The sequence below is a fragment of the Branchiostoma floridae genome, chromosome 17, assembly GCF_000003815.2.
Source record: "Branchiostoma floridae strain S238N-H82 chromosome 17, Bfl_VNyyK, whole genome shotgun sequence".
Lineage (NCBI taxonomy): Eukaryota > Metazoa > Chordata > Leptocardii > Amphioxiformes > Branchiostomatidae > Branchiostoma > Branchiostoma floridae.
Genome location: NC_049995.1, coordinates 2,519,780 through 2,535,449, shown reverse-complemented (window position 1 = coordinate 2,535,449; position 15,670 = coordinate 2,519,780).

Genomic DNA, 15,670 nt, shown 5'->3' with positions numbered 1-15,670 from the left:
TTCGAGGATGTGCAAATATGGCCAAGTACACAGCACAGGGTCCCAAAGTCAGACATTTTTTTTTCATTTTGTTTGAAGAACGGATACGATGTTTATTACAACATTCTCAGTGCACAAGAAGCTAAAATTCTACGAAGAAATGTCTTTCTGTTTGTAAGTGGCAGAGAAATTTTAAAGAAAAAAAAATTCAATGATCACCTATCCACGTTTTTCCGGTGGACCCCTCCACGTGTAATGTTTTGAAAGAGTTGATAAATCTTTTTTTGACCTAATGTTTGTGTCTTGGTTTGTCAGGTTGCTAAGCGACTATCTAGAAACCAAGGTTATAAAGTGAGTTTTATGGCGACCCGCAAAGACCGTAGTGTAGCGCTCCAAGCAGACCGTAGTTCTCCTAGCAGATGTTTCTATGTGTGTGTGTTTGGGGGGGGGGGGGGGGCATATATAAGAAAAATTGGCACTACTACTCCACGGATAAAGGTGAACTAGTGTTAAATGATTAAATATCCATACCAGTGACACATGTAGATTAGGTGAAGAAGAATATCTTCAGACATTAATGACGCTAATTTAGTTATGATTTGCATAATCAATTGACAAAAATTTAGCTTGCTGAATATGGATTTGGATATTTGCAACATATGTACTATGGCAAGATTATGAATTCATATGAATCATACCAATACAAAGCTTTGCATATCTACTGAGCAACGGTTGCACTACGTTACAGGAAATGGTGGCGATTTCATATTTGTGACATGTGTAGATGAGCATTTCAAGTTGTATATCATACTAATAACTCTAAGCTACTAATAATGTCTTGGTATGGCGAAGGTATAGGTTCATCTTGTTTCCAATTTAGAGTAAAAAGACTGACTACAAAGTTGGAATTCAGCATCTTTTGTGGAACATTGATGCTGAGATTATTATGGTGCTTACTGCTTCCCTGCCTAATCACATAGTAAAATAAACAGAAGCGGGAGCCAAAGTTTTACATCACGCAGTTGTATTGGCCAACAAATGACCTTTGAAGAACAAATCTATAAACTGCTGTTATTTTAACAGCTGGACATATCAAATAATCCATGTATTGCAATCTTCTCAGTAAAAGTTTAACAAGTAATTCAAAACAGCTACAGCTGTACATGTTGATGTCATAGTCTTGAATTTCTGATGCTTGATTAACAACTAAACGATGTTGCTGCATAAATTTACATACATTGCATTCTCATAGTTAAAACATAACTGTAGCCTTTCTGAATTATTGCTTCCTATTCAAACACGCCATAGTCACAGTACATGATCATTTATGACCCTATATCAATTTATATGACATACAATCCAGCAATTCTTAAATTTTGGTACACCATTTGTTTGTTTGTTTCTTTCTTTCTATGTCTTTCTTTCTTTCTTTCTATGTCTTTCTGTCTTTCTTTCTTTGTCTTTCTTTCCTCGTGGTTCTTTCCTACAAGTTTTCATGTACAATAAAAAGTAAGTATATACAGCTCATGACGTCATAACAAAATCGTTGTCCATACTCATAGTCCTTTTCCGTGCCAGGTTTGCTCTCTCAGTTTTGTTGCAGGCCATAAAGGACGGATCCCTCATCTATAAAAGTTGGATTTGTTAGTTTTAAGCTTGATATGTGCATTGTACAATAAAGCTGAAGGATTTGTGTTGGGGTATGGATTGGAATTCTGAAGTTTAAGATTTTCCTTAACTGAGACCTTAGGCTGGTTCATCTTGCTGACCAGCTTTCGGACTAGGCGTTTTAGTGAGGTTCGTTTGTTTGTTTGTTTGTTTGTTTAAACCTTTGTTTTCAGGCTGCTAAGAATTTGAGCTATGTGACGGATTCTAAGAATGACCATGAAATTCTGAAGTTTAAGATTTTCCTTTAATGAGATATTAGGCTGGTTCATCTTGGTGACCGGCTGCCGGACCAGGCGTTTCTGTGAGGTTTCAGGCTGCTGATTGTGTCAACTATGTGACTGATTTCAGGAGTGACCATTTTTTTTGCATCAGGGCCACCGTCAGTAGATGGCATGGCTACTTTCCTGGGGGGGCAAAGTTCCGAGTCAGAGACTCTGTCGGTACTGAGTTGATTCGGTTGTAGTTAGTTTCAGACTGCTGATTGTGATCTATGTGACTGATTTTGATAATGACCATTTTATTGCACCAGGGCCAACGTCAGTAGATGGCATAGCTACTTTCCTGGGGGCAAAGTTCCGAGTCAGAGGCTCTGTCCGGTACTGAGTTGTAGTTAGTTTCAGGCTGCTGATTGTGTCAGCTATGTGACTGATTTCAGGAGTGACCATTTTTTGAACCAGGGACACCTTCAGTAGATGGCATGGCTACTTTCCTGGGGGGCAAAGTTCCGAGTCAGAGACTCTGTCCGGTACTGAGTTGATTCAGTTGAAGTTAGTTTCAGACTGCTGAGTGTGATCTATGTGACTGATTTTAATAATGACCATTTTATTGCACCAGGGCCAACGTCAGTAGATGGCATAGCTACTTTCCTGAGGGCAAAGTTCCGAGTCAGGGGCTCTGTCCGGTACTGAGTTGTAGTTAGTTTCAGGCTGCTGATTGTGTTAGCTATGTGACTGATTTCAGGAGTGACCATTTTTTTAAACCAGGGACACCTTCAGTAGATGGCATGGCTACTTTCCTGGGGGGCAAAGTTCCGAGTCAGAGACTCTGTCCGGTACTGAGTTGATTCAGTTGAAGTTAGTTTCAGACTGCTGAGTGTGTGCTGAGTGTGACTGATTTTAGGAGTGACCATTTTACTACCGTCACTGGACAGCATCCTGGGTTGGGGATGGGGGGAGTTCCGAGTCAGGGACTCTGTCCGGTACTGAGTTAGCTCAGCTGTAGTTATTGGCATCCAGTGGCATTTTGAGCAATTATGAGTTCAGGTCAAGGTAGACGTTGGGACCTTCGACTTCCTCTTCTTCGTCCGCGCCTTGCGGGTACGCTGTGTCACCGTACGCGGATCGGGGCGTCATTGGCCTCCTCCCCATGCCTCGTGGTTGTGATAGGACGTTGGAGTTGACGTAGGTGTGGCGGTTCCGGGGAAGAGGATCCGGGATCTCTTCTGCTTGATCTTGAGTCGTCTCCGAGCCTCGTGGTTGGGATGAGACGTTGGAGTTGACGTAGGTGTGGCGGTTCCGGGGAAAAGGATTCGGGATCTCTTCTGCTTGATCTTGAGTCGTCTCCGAGCCTCGTGGTTGGGATGAGACGTTGGAGTTGACGTAGGTGTGGCGGTTCCGGGGAAGAGGAGCTGGGATCTCTTCTGCTTGATCTTGAGTCGTCTCCGAGCCTCGTGGTTGGGATGAGACGTTGGAGTTGACGTAGGTGTGGCGGTTCCGGGGAAAAGGATTCGGGATCTCTTCTGCTTGATCTTGAGTCGTCTCCGAGCCTCGTGGTTGGGATGAGACGTTGGAGTTGACGTAGGTGTGGCGGTTCCGGGGAAAAGGATCCGGGATCTCTTCTGCTTGATCTTGAGTCGTCTCCGAGCCTCGTGGTTGGGATGAGACGTTGGAGTTGACGTAGGTGTGGCGGTTCCGGGGAAAAGGATTCGGGATCTCTTCTGCTTGATCTTGAGTCGTCTCCGAGCCTCGTGGTTGGGATGAGACGTTGGAGTTGACGTAGGTGTGGCGGTTCCGGGGCCGGATCCGGGATCTCTTCTGCTTGATCTTGAGTCGTCTCCGAGCCTCGTGGTTGGGATGAGACGTTGGAGTTGACGTAGGTGTGGCGGTTCCGGGGAAGAGGAGCTGGGATCTCTTCTGCTTGATCTTGAGTCGTCTCCGAGCCTTGTGGTTGGGATGAGACGTTGGAGTTGACGTAGGTGTGGCGGTTCCGGGGCCGGATCCGGGATCTCTTCTGCTTGATCTTGAGTCGTCTCCGAGCCTCGTGGTTGGGATGAGACGTTGGAGTTGACGTAGGTGTGGCGGTTCCGGGGAAGAGGAGCTGGGATCTCTTCTGCTTGATCTTGAGTCGTCTCCGAGCCTTGTGGTTGGGATGAGACGTTGGAATTGACGTAGGTGTGGCGGTTCCGGGGAAGAGGAGCCGGGATCTCTTCCGATTGGGTCGCCTCCGTGCCTTGTGGTTTACATGAGACGTTAGAGTTGACGTTGGTGTGGATTCGTGGGAGCTGGTCCGGGACGATCTCTTCTAATCGAGTCTTCTGGCGTTGCGAGCCTCGTGGTTGCGATGAGATGTTGGAGTTGACGTATGTGTGGCGGTTCCGTGGGAGAGGAGCCGGGATATTTGCTGCCTGAGCCGTCTCCGAGCCAGAGAGGCGTGCAGCGCCGTTGAGGTCAAGATAGATGTTGGGACCCTCGGTTTCCTCCTCTTCGTCCATCTTCCTAAGCATTCCCAGGCGTTTTCGTTGTGATGAGACTTTGGAGTTGGTCCGTGGAAGTGGAGTCGGAATCTTCTGTGCCCGAGCCGTCTCCGTGCCAGAAAGGCGTGCGGCGCCGTTGAGGTCAAGGTAGATGTTGGGACCCTCGGTTTCCTCCTCTTCGTCCATCTTCCTACGCATTCCCAGGCGTTTTCGTTGTGATGAGACTTTGGAGTTGGTCCGTGGAAGTGGAGTCGGAATCTTCTGTGCCCGAGCCGTCTCCGTGCCAGAAAGGCGTGCGGCGCCGTTGAGGTCAAGGTAGATGTTGGGACCCTTGGCTCCCTCTTCTTCGTCCATCCTCGAGACTTGTTGGATCACTTCTGCTTGTGTCTTCTGCGAGCCCTGTCCTTGGGATGAGGCGTTGGAGTTGACGTAGGTATGCGGGTTCCGTGGCGGTAGAGCCGGGATCTTCTCAACTGCTTGCCCCGTGCTTGGCGGGTAGTAGGTAGAGTCGCCGCTGTTGTCGGGACGCGGAGGTGGATCTGGGGCCTTCCCCACCCGTGCTACCCTGGGGCGTTGTGGTCGTGACGAGGCCGTGGACGAGGCCGTGGGTCCGGTGGGTCGCTGACGAGGGTCTCGGGTCGATGTGGCACCTCCTGTTCCCCTCCCGTCTGCGCCATACATCGGGTTTTCCAAGCGCGAGGTTTCGGCATACGGAGTGATGGATTCGTCGTCTGGGATGTCGTCGGGGTCGGCGTGGCGGGGAGGGTCCCCAGTCGTTGGGTCAGCAGCGGGCGAGGGCTGGATGGTTTGCAGCGGGATGTCTCCGATATTGCCTGCAGCGTTGCCGTCTTGTGCGTCCCGACGCTGGTATTCTCGCTTCCTGAAGAGCTTGCGGCATTTGGCCGCTACACGGTCCAGTGCGATCGGAGCCAGGATTGCGATTACGAGGAAGATACCGATCATCATGACGATGCGCCAAGATTCTAGAGGGGCGTCGTCCTGTTTGGTGTTCCTGTCCGTAGGTTTGGTCATCCTCCCTGTGATCGTGTTCTGTCGGGCGGGTGTTGCGGTGTAGACGGTGGTCATCACGGGTTTCCATGGTGCTTTCTCGGCTGCCGGGTTAGTGCCATCTTGCAGGGTGTTCTTGTCCGTTGGTTCCTTCTTCATTCTGTCTGTCACCTTGGCGTTTTGCAGGACGGATGTTGTGGTCGTGTATGCCGCTGCCATCATCGTGTGCACATGCCGCTGTCCTCCCTCGCTTGTCTCACTTGCCTTGGTCAGCGGTAGATCCACATCAATGGTGCCTGGTGCAGACTGCACGACGCATCGGAAGCTGCCCTCCGTCCAGCACCGGTAGGCCTGCTGACTCATGCGGAGGGTGGAGGTGGACTTGCCGATGTAGGGTAGGCCGGGGTCGTCGGTTGAGTGGACAGATCCTCCCCTAGGGGACTGGGTGGTCGGAATCTCGTGCTCCAAGCGTGTGGTCACAACGCCGCCACATGAACTGATGGACTCTCTTTCTCCAACGGCTCTCTCTTCTGGATCCAACCACTTGATCTCTGGCTGCTTCTCCCAGAAGACCTCACACACGAGAGTGACTCCGTTATCCTGGCGGGACACCTTGGCTGTAGGAGTTGGACATGGCATCTCATAGCTCTGCACGCTGGCAATCGAGCTCCCCGAGAGGCTTGGTGGGTAGCTGCACTGCAATCTGTTGTACACACTGGGATGGATTACCCTAGAGCCAACAGATTTCAGGCCTTCGAGCGCACAGGTGCAGCGGAATGGGTTGTCCTCAACGTTGACACTTTTTTCAGGCAGGGCAGTGAGCGCCTCCACAGGGATGGTCGAGAGCTTGTTGTGACTCAGGTAGAGCACTTTCAGTTTTGGGAGCAGATCAAACGACTTGCTGGCGATGTGCAAGATGTTGTTGTAGCTCAGGTGCAGGATTTTGAGGCTGGCCAGCCCTGCGAAGTACCGCTCTTCCACAGCACGGAGCCGGTTGTACATCAAGGTGAGAAGCTCAAGCTTGATCAGTGGCTGAAGGGCGTTCTCCTTGATTTCTTTGATCTCATTCCGAGACAGGTCGAGCTTTTCCAGCTTCCTGATTCCGCCGAACCAGGTCCCGATGACACTGATGGCGTTGTTGCTCATGGACAGCCAATGGAGGTTTGGCACGGCCGAAAACGTTCCGCTTTCAGCCGTCAGGATGTGGCCAGGCCCAAGGAGAAGGGTGAAGAGGCGGTCAAGACTAGGCAGGGTCTTCAGCTTACCTCTGCTGTCGGAGTGCCCTGCCACTTGGAGCTTCCTCAGAGTGGATGGAAGACACCCGAGCTGATTCTCATCGGCCTGACCGGTCGTATTGCACATGGCGCACGGCAGGGAGGGGTCATGATTGTAAATATCTCCCACCCCACGCACCTTGCAACGCTCGGTACGTTTGACTTCGCAAAAGCCAGGGCAAGATGAACCAGCCGGAGACAAGGGCACAAACAGGAAGAGGACAAAAAGCGATATCTTTGTGCCTGCCATTTCTTTCAATGGTTTTCTACCACATCTACAACTCTAGTTGTAAAAATCATACTCTTCTATACAAATATTCTAAGATATTTGGAAATATACAGTCTTGTGAATCAAACTATATCAAGTTTTATAGTGTCCTGCTTAACACAGCCGGTCCGCCGCAGGTTGTAGCTAGTAGTCACCTTAGAGGCCAACTTTCAACCCGAATGTCTCATGCCAAGGTGGAACCTGGAAGAGAGGGAAAATATTTTAATTGCTTTATTTTATGGCAGACAATAAGGGCTCAAATAGAATGATGTGGACTTGTTAACTATTTCATGATTACAAATGTCACATGTTACAATAGTCCAATAATGGTAATCTCCAAGTAGATCCTACGGTAGCATAAGATAGTATCAAAAGCTGCCAGAGGAATGAAGCCGGCTTAGGAGTGTGTATGCGACCGGAGCCTGTAGGCTGGCTACATGGCAAATGGACACCTCTTTCTGACTACACTCCTTGGCCAAATTGGTACTATTTTATGCCATTGTAGGATCTGCTTGGAGATTACTATAATGGAACAGAAATTAATCATGCAAATTAGATACCAATGTTGATGATAAATGCGAAACTATATGAAGCATCACTTAAGCTACCAACATACCAAAAATCATTGATTTTGCAAATTAAATCTTTGTCTACATAATATCTATATATCACATTCTTCTCCTTCTCAATTACAAATATCACAATAGTACCGCAATGGCACTGAGCAGGTTTAGACATTTCCTCATTAATTATGCAAATAAGATTCCAATTTGCATGATTAACTATAACACTTGTACTATCTACATGCCAAAAACATGATGATCTCTCAACCCTTCTTGAGTTATTTCCTTTAAAAGTCTGGCCTTAGACATGTTCCTGCAGTTACAAAACTAGCCGCTTGGGAGCACCACTTAATCTCTGCCCCAAGAGCTCTCTACCACTTAAAAGTCACGACCGTAGAATGTCCAGAACTCGAGAAATGAAACCCGGAGTTCTGCTGCAGTACTGTAGCAAGTCGCTAGGCCCAAATCTAATAGTTTCTATGTCTCATCAAGACCTACCCACTCATTGTGGATTTATGCTGATCAACTACACACACACACGCGCGCGCGCGCACACACACACACACACACATACACACACGCGCGCGCACACACACACACACACACACACACACACACACAAACACACAGACACACACACACACACACACACATACACACAAACACACAGACACACACACATACACACACACACACACACACACACACGCACGCACACACACACACACATACACACAAACGCTACCAGAAACATAACCCTTTGTTATATGTCTGAATCTTAAACTTAAATAGGGGTACATTTAAAATCTGTGAAAACTTAATACCTGCAGTACTGAGAAATTCCATTTGGCAGCGCATGTACCGCAGTTTCATAATACTGCGTTGTTAGGGGAGACGCAACAATTACAATTTTCTCCAGTAATCAAGTAATCCAATGGGAGAGTTAAGGAACCAAATATGCAATTATCTCAGGAATCAAAAGTTCAAGCCACACAAACTTACCCTCAAATTATAGCCTACTATGTCCAGCCTCAGCAAATTCATTTGCAAGAATTTCTATACGGCTAGTTTTTTATACACACCCCCCCCCCTAATTAGAGCCCTTGGATTGGCCCGTTTGGCTCAAAACAGCTATCTGGCGACGATACCTCTATTTCAGGGGGGTGCGGAAACCCCCTAGATGGAGGAAGGTCATTTTCTACAACAAAATCAACAAGTATTGGGTCTTTCCTACCGCAGCCACTACAAAAATGCCCATATTTCACATAAAATCACACCAAGAAAGGTTTTAAATTGTTTATGGCCTTGTTTTTATTTGACCGGGGGCTCTAGGCGCAGGCGCTAATTGTGGTGTACACCCACCGTAAATACTGTGCATTTCAATGCCCTACCAACTCTTTCCTTTAGAATTTAAAGTTCAAAATATATAATCTAAAGCAACAGCAAACAGGACGAGAAATGCTGAACTCATGTCCATGTAAACTATCTGCACAAAAATACATAAGTTAAAAAATCCACATTTGAGCTATATCTATAACAGGAGAAAAATTTTAAGGAAGATTTGATATCCCATATTATATCTTAACCGGAAAAATATCTCAAACAGGTGTAAAAAGAGAAATAAATTGCCCTTTCAAGAGCACGTAAACAAAAATCGCTTCATTCTTAAAACTCTCGCCTCGATCATGCTTTGAAAACTGTCTGATGTTTGAGGGATGTTTCAAGGACTGATCGTGAAATACGCAGGTGTAGAAAATAATTGATCCGAAAATAGCTTCATCGGGTTGGTAGAATATGGGATGAAGTAAAATTATTTTTACACAACCAGCGGGTACCTACATAGCTTACGTTTCAGTTAGAAGCTCTGACGAAGGTGTCTGAGAGACATCGAAACGTAAGCACTGGTTGTGTGAAAAGAATTCTCCTTCATCCAAATAATTGATAAGCAAATCGTCGCCATGTAAAATGTCTGCACCCATTTAAAGTAAACCTAGTAAGCAATTAAAAATGAAAAGTGGGGCGTTTAAAGTGGAAGTAATCTGGATAAGGCAATCTGTACGAAATGATATCTACTACAATATATTCCCATATTTACATCACTATTTCAAATATTCTTTGAGCGGTTAAAAATGGCACAGAAACAAGCCACGCTAGAATTCCCTAGACAATGTAACCCTCTCGCGCCACTGTGGCATCGAATACTTGTTCCTTGAATGTTGGTACGGAATGGAAAAGAGTTGCTTCATCTTATTACATAGAGAAGTGCCCAAAAATTGACTTTGATAATTGAAGTTCTACAACCCTGACTCGGACTAATATTGGTATTCTTACCCGCAGTGAGCCCATGAGAGGTAAATTTTGAACATATTGCGAACGTATGCAGATTTTGATACATGCCTTTTCACTAAAAAGAAGCTGAATTTTCTAAGATACCTAATTTTGCACCATTTTCGCAAGAATGCTTACAGTTTTCGATCGTTAGTTAGCCTATAAGAGGTGAATTTTGAAAATATTGCAAACGTATGCAGAGTTTCCTACATAAGAACTATAATTTACTATAAGACATTATACACCATGCATAATTACTCTTATCTGTTGGAATTTTGACAAATTCTATAAGCAACTAATATTTAGATACTGGAACGACGAACAAACTAACATAAATAGCTGTTCTAAATGAAATGTAATTCACCTTCCACCACCTTTGGCGTACAGTATTTACAAGTCGTTTTACACACAGGTAATTTCTTACCGCACTTTCTCTGTATCAGGGTGGTTAGCACTTATTCTAATCATTATAATGAAAGGTAATCATAAAATAACCCACCTTGCTTTCTGATCATCCATGCATCTTTTTCAGCAGTGGTTGGCAGACCGAGTTTCTCTGGAATTCCTTGAAAGACCAGCCCGATCACTTGAACAGGCGCAGCGACTATATTCTTCTCCAAATCCGTTCTCACTGCTTTATGATAATGTTGGTAAATATGCAAACATAACGTCCTTGCATGGACCAATCAGGAGCAAGATTGCTCAGTGTTCGGTTGATTTACATCTTTTACCCAGATTTACCCAGAGGAAAACATGTCGCCTAGAAGTAAGTCATACCTGGTGTATAGGGTGGTGACTATCTCAGTTACCATGGTCCTTGGGCCACACATGTGTGCAGCTGCATGTATTACAGCAGGGGCCAGAGCATCCACCAGGCCTTCCTACGGGGTGCGGGGATCGTAGAATTGGGCAAAAAATGTGGAAATTAGCTCTATGTTCACGATTAGGCCACAGCAAGTAAATTTTATAGATAAGATAAGATAAGATAAGAACTTTATTTTGGTTTTCGCAGTTTCAAACAAAAAACTGAAATTTTAAACCAAATTACATAGTTGGCTAATGTTAGCCCTGGAGTGTCATTCTAAAAGTATCATCCTAAGGATTCATTTTAAAATAAAGTTTCATATGATACAAGTCAGCAAAGTTTCATATGATACAGGTCAGCGTTTACAGAGAAACAAAGTTACTTGTCACTGAAATGAAAGTCTATACAGTCTTGTTGTACAGAGCTGTTGCCTTGTATAAAAATGACTTTCTAAGTCTTTCAGTGCGACAGGTCGGTAGTGTGAGCTCGTTACAGTTCCTCAGTGTACGTCCCGTCCGCTGTTGCCGGTTTCCTGTAACCATGTAGTGTAGTGGATGGTCACTGGCGCGCATCTGGTTGAGAAGTGTCACTGCTGCGTCTTCGCGCCTGGACTGGAGAGTTGGCAGGAGGGTAGTCGTGCAGGAGGCATCACTGTTTCTGTGGATGATCTTCATGGCTCTTTTCTGTACGGCCTCGAGGGTGTTTGACTGTGAGATGGTACACCCAACGTACACAACGTTTGCATATTCCAGTACCGGTCTGATGAGGGTTGTGTACACTGTTGTTAAATCCTCAGCAGGCATACCACCTTTGGCAAGAAGACGGAGGAAGTGCAAGCGTTGAGAGCCCTTTCTCGTCACGTGGGATATGTGGCTGTCATACTTGAGGTTGGAGCTAATCTTGAAACCGAGGTAAGGTGCACATGTAACGACTGCTACCTCCTTTCCTCCCAGAGTAAGTGGAGGGAGGTCAGGTGGTATTCTGGCGAAACATATCCTGAGCTCGTACGATTTGTCGCCATTCATGGTCATGTTGTTTTGTGTTGCCCATGAGTCCAGGTGGGTAGCTTCTTCCTGCATAGTGGTGTCGGATTCAGCAGTGATACAGGGGATGCATCGAGACAATCCAATGTCATCAGCATAACCGATGTTGGTGGTCGTTTCGTGTTTGACAGTTCGAGAAGACATATACACCAGGAATAGGTAAGGTGACAAGACTCCCCCCTGGGGTACACCGGAAGTGACGTCATGCCAGCTGCTGAATTCCCCGTTAGCGGCGACACGCTGTTTCCTGCCAGACAGATAACTGTTGATCCAAGTCAACATTAGAACAGGGATACCGCGTGTAGCAAGGTGCTGTAGAAGAATCCCATGGTCTACTTTGTCAAACGCCTTTGACATATCTGCAAGTAACACGCGCACCACTGATGTCTGTTTGTTGTCAAGACTAGTGAACCAGGACTGGTATGCCTTCAGCAGTGCAGCGGTGGTTGACGACTTGGGCATATATGCAAACTGATCCTTGATCCAAGGTTTCATTATGGGGAACAGTTTGTTTAGCACGAGACGTTCCTGCACCTTTCCCAGTGTAGAGATCAGAGAGATCGGCCGCCAGTCTTTCTTGCACGAAGGGTGTGTTGTTTTAGGTACAGGGCAGATGTTGGCTATTTTCCACGCAGACGGCATGATGCCCGTGTTGTAGGACGTGTTCATCAGATGACAGATGACCGGACTAAGATCCTCACAGAACTGGCTTAGAACCCAGTTTGGTACACCATCGGGACCACAGGCTTGTCTTGGGTTTAGATTTTTTAGTAATGTCTTTACTTGGCCTATGCTGCAGAGATCGTAGGTGTCATCAGTTGGTGGGAGTGGGAACAGAGCAAAAGTGTTGCTGTCTGACATTGCCTCCCCGAAGAAGTTGTTAAGGTGATCTGCTACTTGTTTCTCTGGGATGTTGGTGAGAGTGACCTTTCGTTTTGATCTCTGAGTGCGGCCTAGTTCGTTGTTTACAAAGTTCCACCAGTCCCGGGGATTTTGCTTTTTCAGCAATCCTATGCATCTGTTGTAGTAACGTCGTTTTTGCTTCCTGATAAGAGTCTGTACAAGGTTCCGGAGTTTCTTCCAGCGCTCTGTTTTGCCATACTTCAGGTAGGCTGTTTGTCTTTTTTGGAGTGCCGATTTGATTGTGTCGGTCATCCAGTACTTGTCGACGTTTCTAGTCTTCTTCCTCCTGAAAGGTATGCAGGTGTCGAGCATGGTTTGAATGATGTCGTAAAAGGTGGTAACCTTGTCCTCCACTGTGCTTGCGTTGTACACACTGGACCAGTCCGTGATCGCCATGCACAGCCCTAGAGCGTCCTTTCTCTCCTGTGTTACCAGGCGGTGCATGGTTCTGGAGGGCTCGCAGTGGTTTTGATGGATTTGGGGTTTCCAAATCACACAGTTGTGATCACTTGCCCCGAGGGGAGCTATGGTAGTCGGTGTCTGATATTGGTTGTGAACATTTGTAATGATTAGATCCAGCACACTGTCGGCGCGGGTGGTCATTGACACTACCTGTTTCAACTCGGGGTGACTGGTCAGCAGGGGATTCAGTGGAAGCTTGTTGAAATCGCCGCACAGTATGATACCTGCGTGTGGATGTTTTCGGCGGATTTCATCCAAGGAGTTAATCAGGTATTGATAAGTTGCGGTTTGCAGGTGAGGCTCGTTAGCCCATGGAGGATGATAAAGTGCTCCCAAAAAGAGTCTCGGGATGGCTCTTGGAGTCCAATGTGGTTCGAGCTGTATCCACATACATTCGATGTCATCAGGTGTCGAGATGTTGACGGGAGTTGCCTTTATACTTGTTTTGATGTAGACAGCGACTCCTCCGCCCCTTCTGCTTTCCCGATCTTTGCGAAAAAGACAGTAACCGTCGATGATGGTCGATTCCTCTGGTATGTTGGAAGAAAACCAGGTTTCTGTGACAGTCGCAATGTCCGTATTGTTCGCTGAGAGAACAAGACTGAGTTCATCCCTTTTGTGAACAAGGGACCTTGCATTAGTCAACAACATACTAGGCATTCCTCTGGGCTTGGTGAGCTGATCACGTTTCAAAGGACGCAGGTGTTCCTTGTTTACAAATTGTCTCTTTTGTTGTCTGCATTGTTTTTCCGAGTGAGATTTGCATATCAAAGAAGTCGCTTCCAATCGTGATACCGGCCTATTTCCAATAATGGTTTCTATGTTACGGATTCTGAATCTCCCACCTTTGCATCCCCTTGGTCTGCATAGCGGTCGAAGGATACCAGCTTCCAGTAATGAGGACTTTTCATGCTTCAAAAGTGGCTGGGTAAGTGTCCGACAGGACCGTAGGAAACCGGAACTGTATCTCAGGATGGTCGCCATGGTAAATCCAGGACAGGTAGAGAACTCGGCTAAAAATCACAGCTGGCAGTTGACTGCAGCTCAGGAATGGATGACATCCGCGCGCTCATTAATTTTCGCCTGGTTTCAGAAAAAAAACAAGAATTTTTTTCTTCTTAAGGGAAGGCCGGATAGACAAAAATGGGTAAAGGTTGTGTTGTAACCTAATCATTGAATGTAGAATTGACACTAGGGACTCTGTAGCATTGACTGTAGTTGCAGAGGTGCAACTTGATAGATAGTTGTAAAAGTGGCACAATTATGGAAGCTATGAGTGTAGTTGCCAACATGGTTAATGATACTAGTCTACCATACTAGTGTCACTTTAACTACATTGGTGCACTTCTTAAATACAGGAATGAATGCCTTGTTGGCTGTGATGCCATATTTTGTCACTTCAAGTCTTGTTACAACGTCTATTTTGAAAATTTGCCATCTTGGCCTTAGGTTAATGTTCGAGAATGACTCCATGTAGTGTAGTCAGTCTGGTTTAATAACTACACACCAGAACGTAAGGCGACTTGTTCAACAGTCAGTTAGGAAACGATCTACTCCACAAAAATTCAGAAATGTTTGCGGTTTTCGCGGTGACCACTTCACCACTAACTTAAAACCACCGCGAACATTTTTCTATTATGGTATTAGACTACAGTCTATTGTGTTACCGCGAACTTAAAACCACCGCGAAAAGTTTTTTCCCGCTACCGCGAAATTACCATGCATTTACAGTACTAGGTACAACTTGATGAAGCTATTTATTCATGTCTTGATATTTTCTTACCATCTGTTGTATATTGTTGGGTTTGATCGTCCGTCCCAGTGTATAACTTAACTCGTAGCGCGCACAACGTAGCTTTGAATATGTATATAACCACTAATTCGTCTGAAACGAGGGGAAAATGCGTCATTAGCGTGAATGCAATCTCAGTAGTCCTCGAAATTCCTTCTGAGAAGGGAAACCTTCAGGGAGGTTTTGAATACATTCAGGTAACCACATACCGGCCGTGAATTGTCTGACCGCGTGTTAATTTCAGTAGTTTCCTCGTAATTCCTTATATTAAGTATCGAACGTCCTGAATAAATTCGATTTGCCATGTGCCCGTGTAAATTTGTCTAAAAATCTAGGGGTTTATAATTAATGATGAACTCCACTTCTAGTAAAACGTTGCTTTGTTATCGGGAAAGACACCACGATTAGCCCTACCTAGTGGTGCGTACCTAAAACCCGGACCTGGAATTGGACCTAAAAATGTTTAGATCCAAGTAAAAAAAACAACTAAATGTCAGGAGCCAAGTCCGGACTTGCAAAATGCTATCTGTCACTTATATTGCCTTTTTTGCCCTAAAACATCTAAAACCTTCCATAGATAGTGAAATTTGCACTGGAAGAAGACAAAAAACATTTCGTATCTACACTGGCTGTATATAATTTGCATGTATTTTTCATATTGCATTTCAATTCATGCTTACATGCAATTTTATATGCACCATCGCCCCTCCCCCTCAAAAAAGAAAAAAAATTCTAACATACATAATATGCAATGATGGGTTCAGGTCAGGACTTAAAGTCCGGACCTGAACCTGAACTGCTGGACCTGAATCCGGCCTGAACCTGAGTTTAGGTACGCACCACTAGCCCTACCTAATTTTAACATGATATATACTAGTAGTGTAA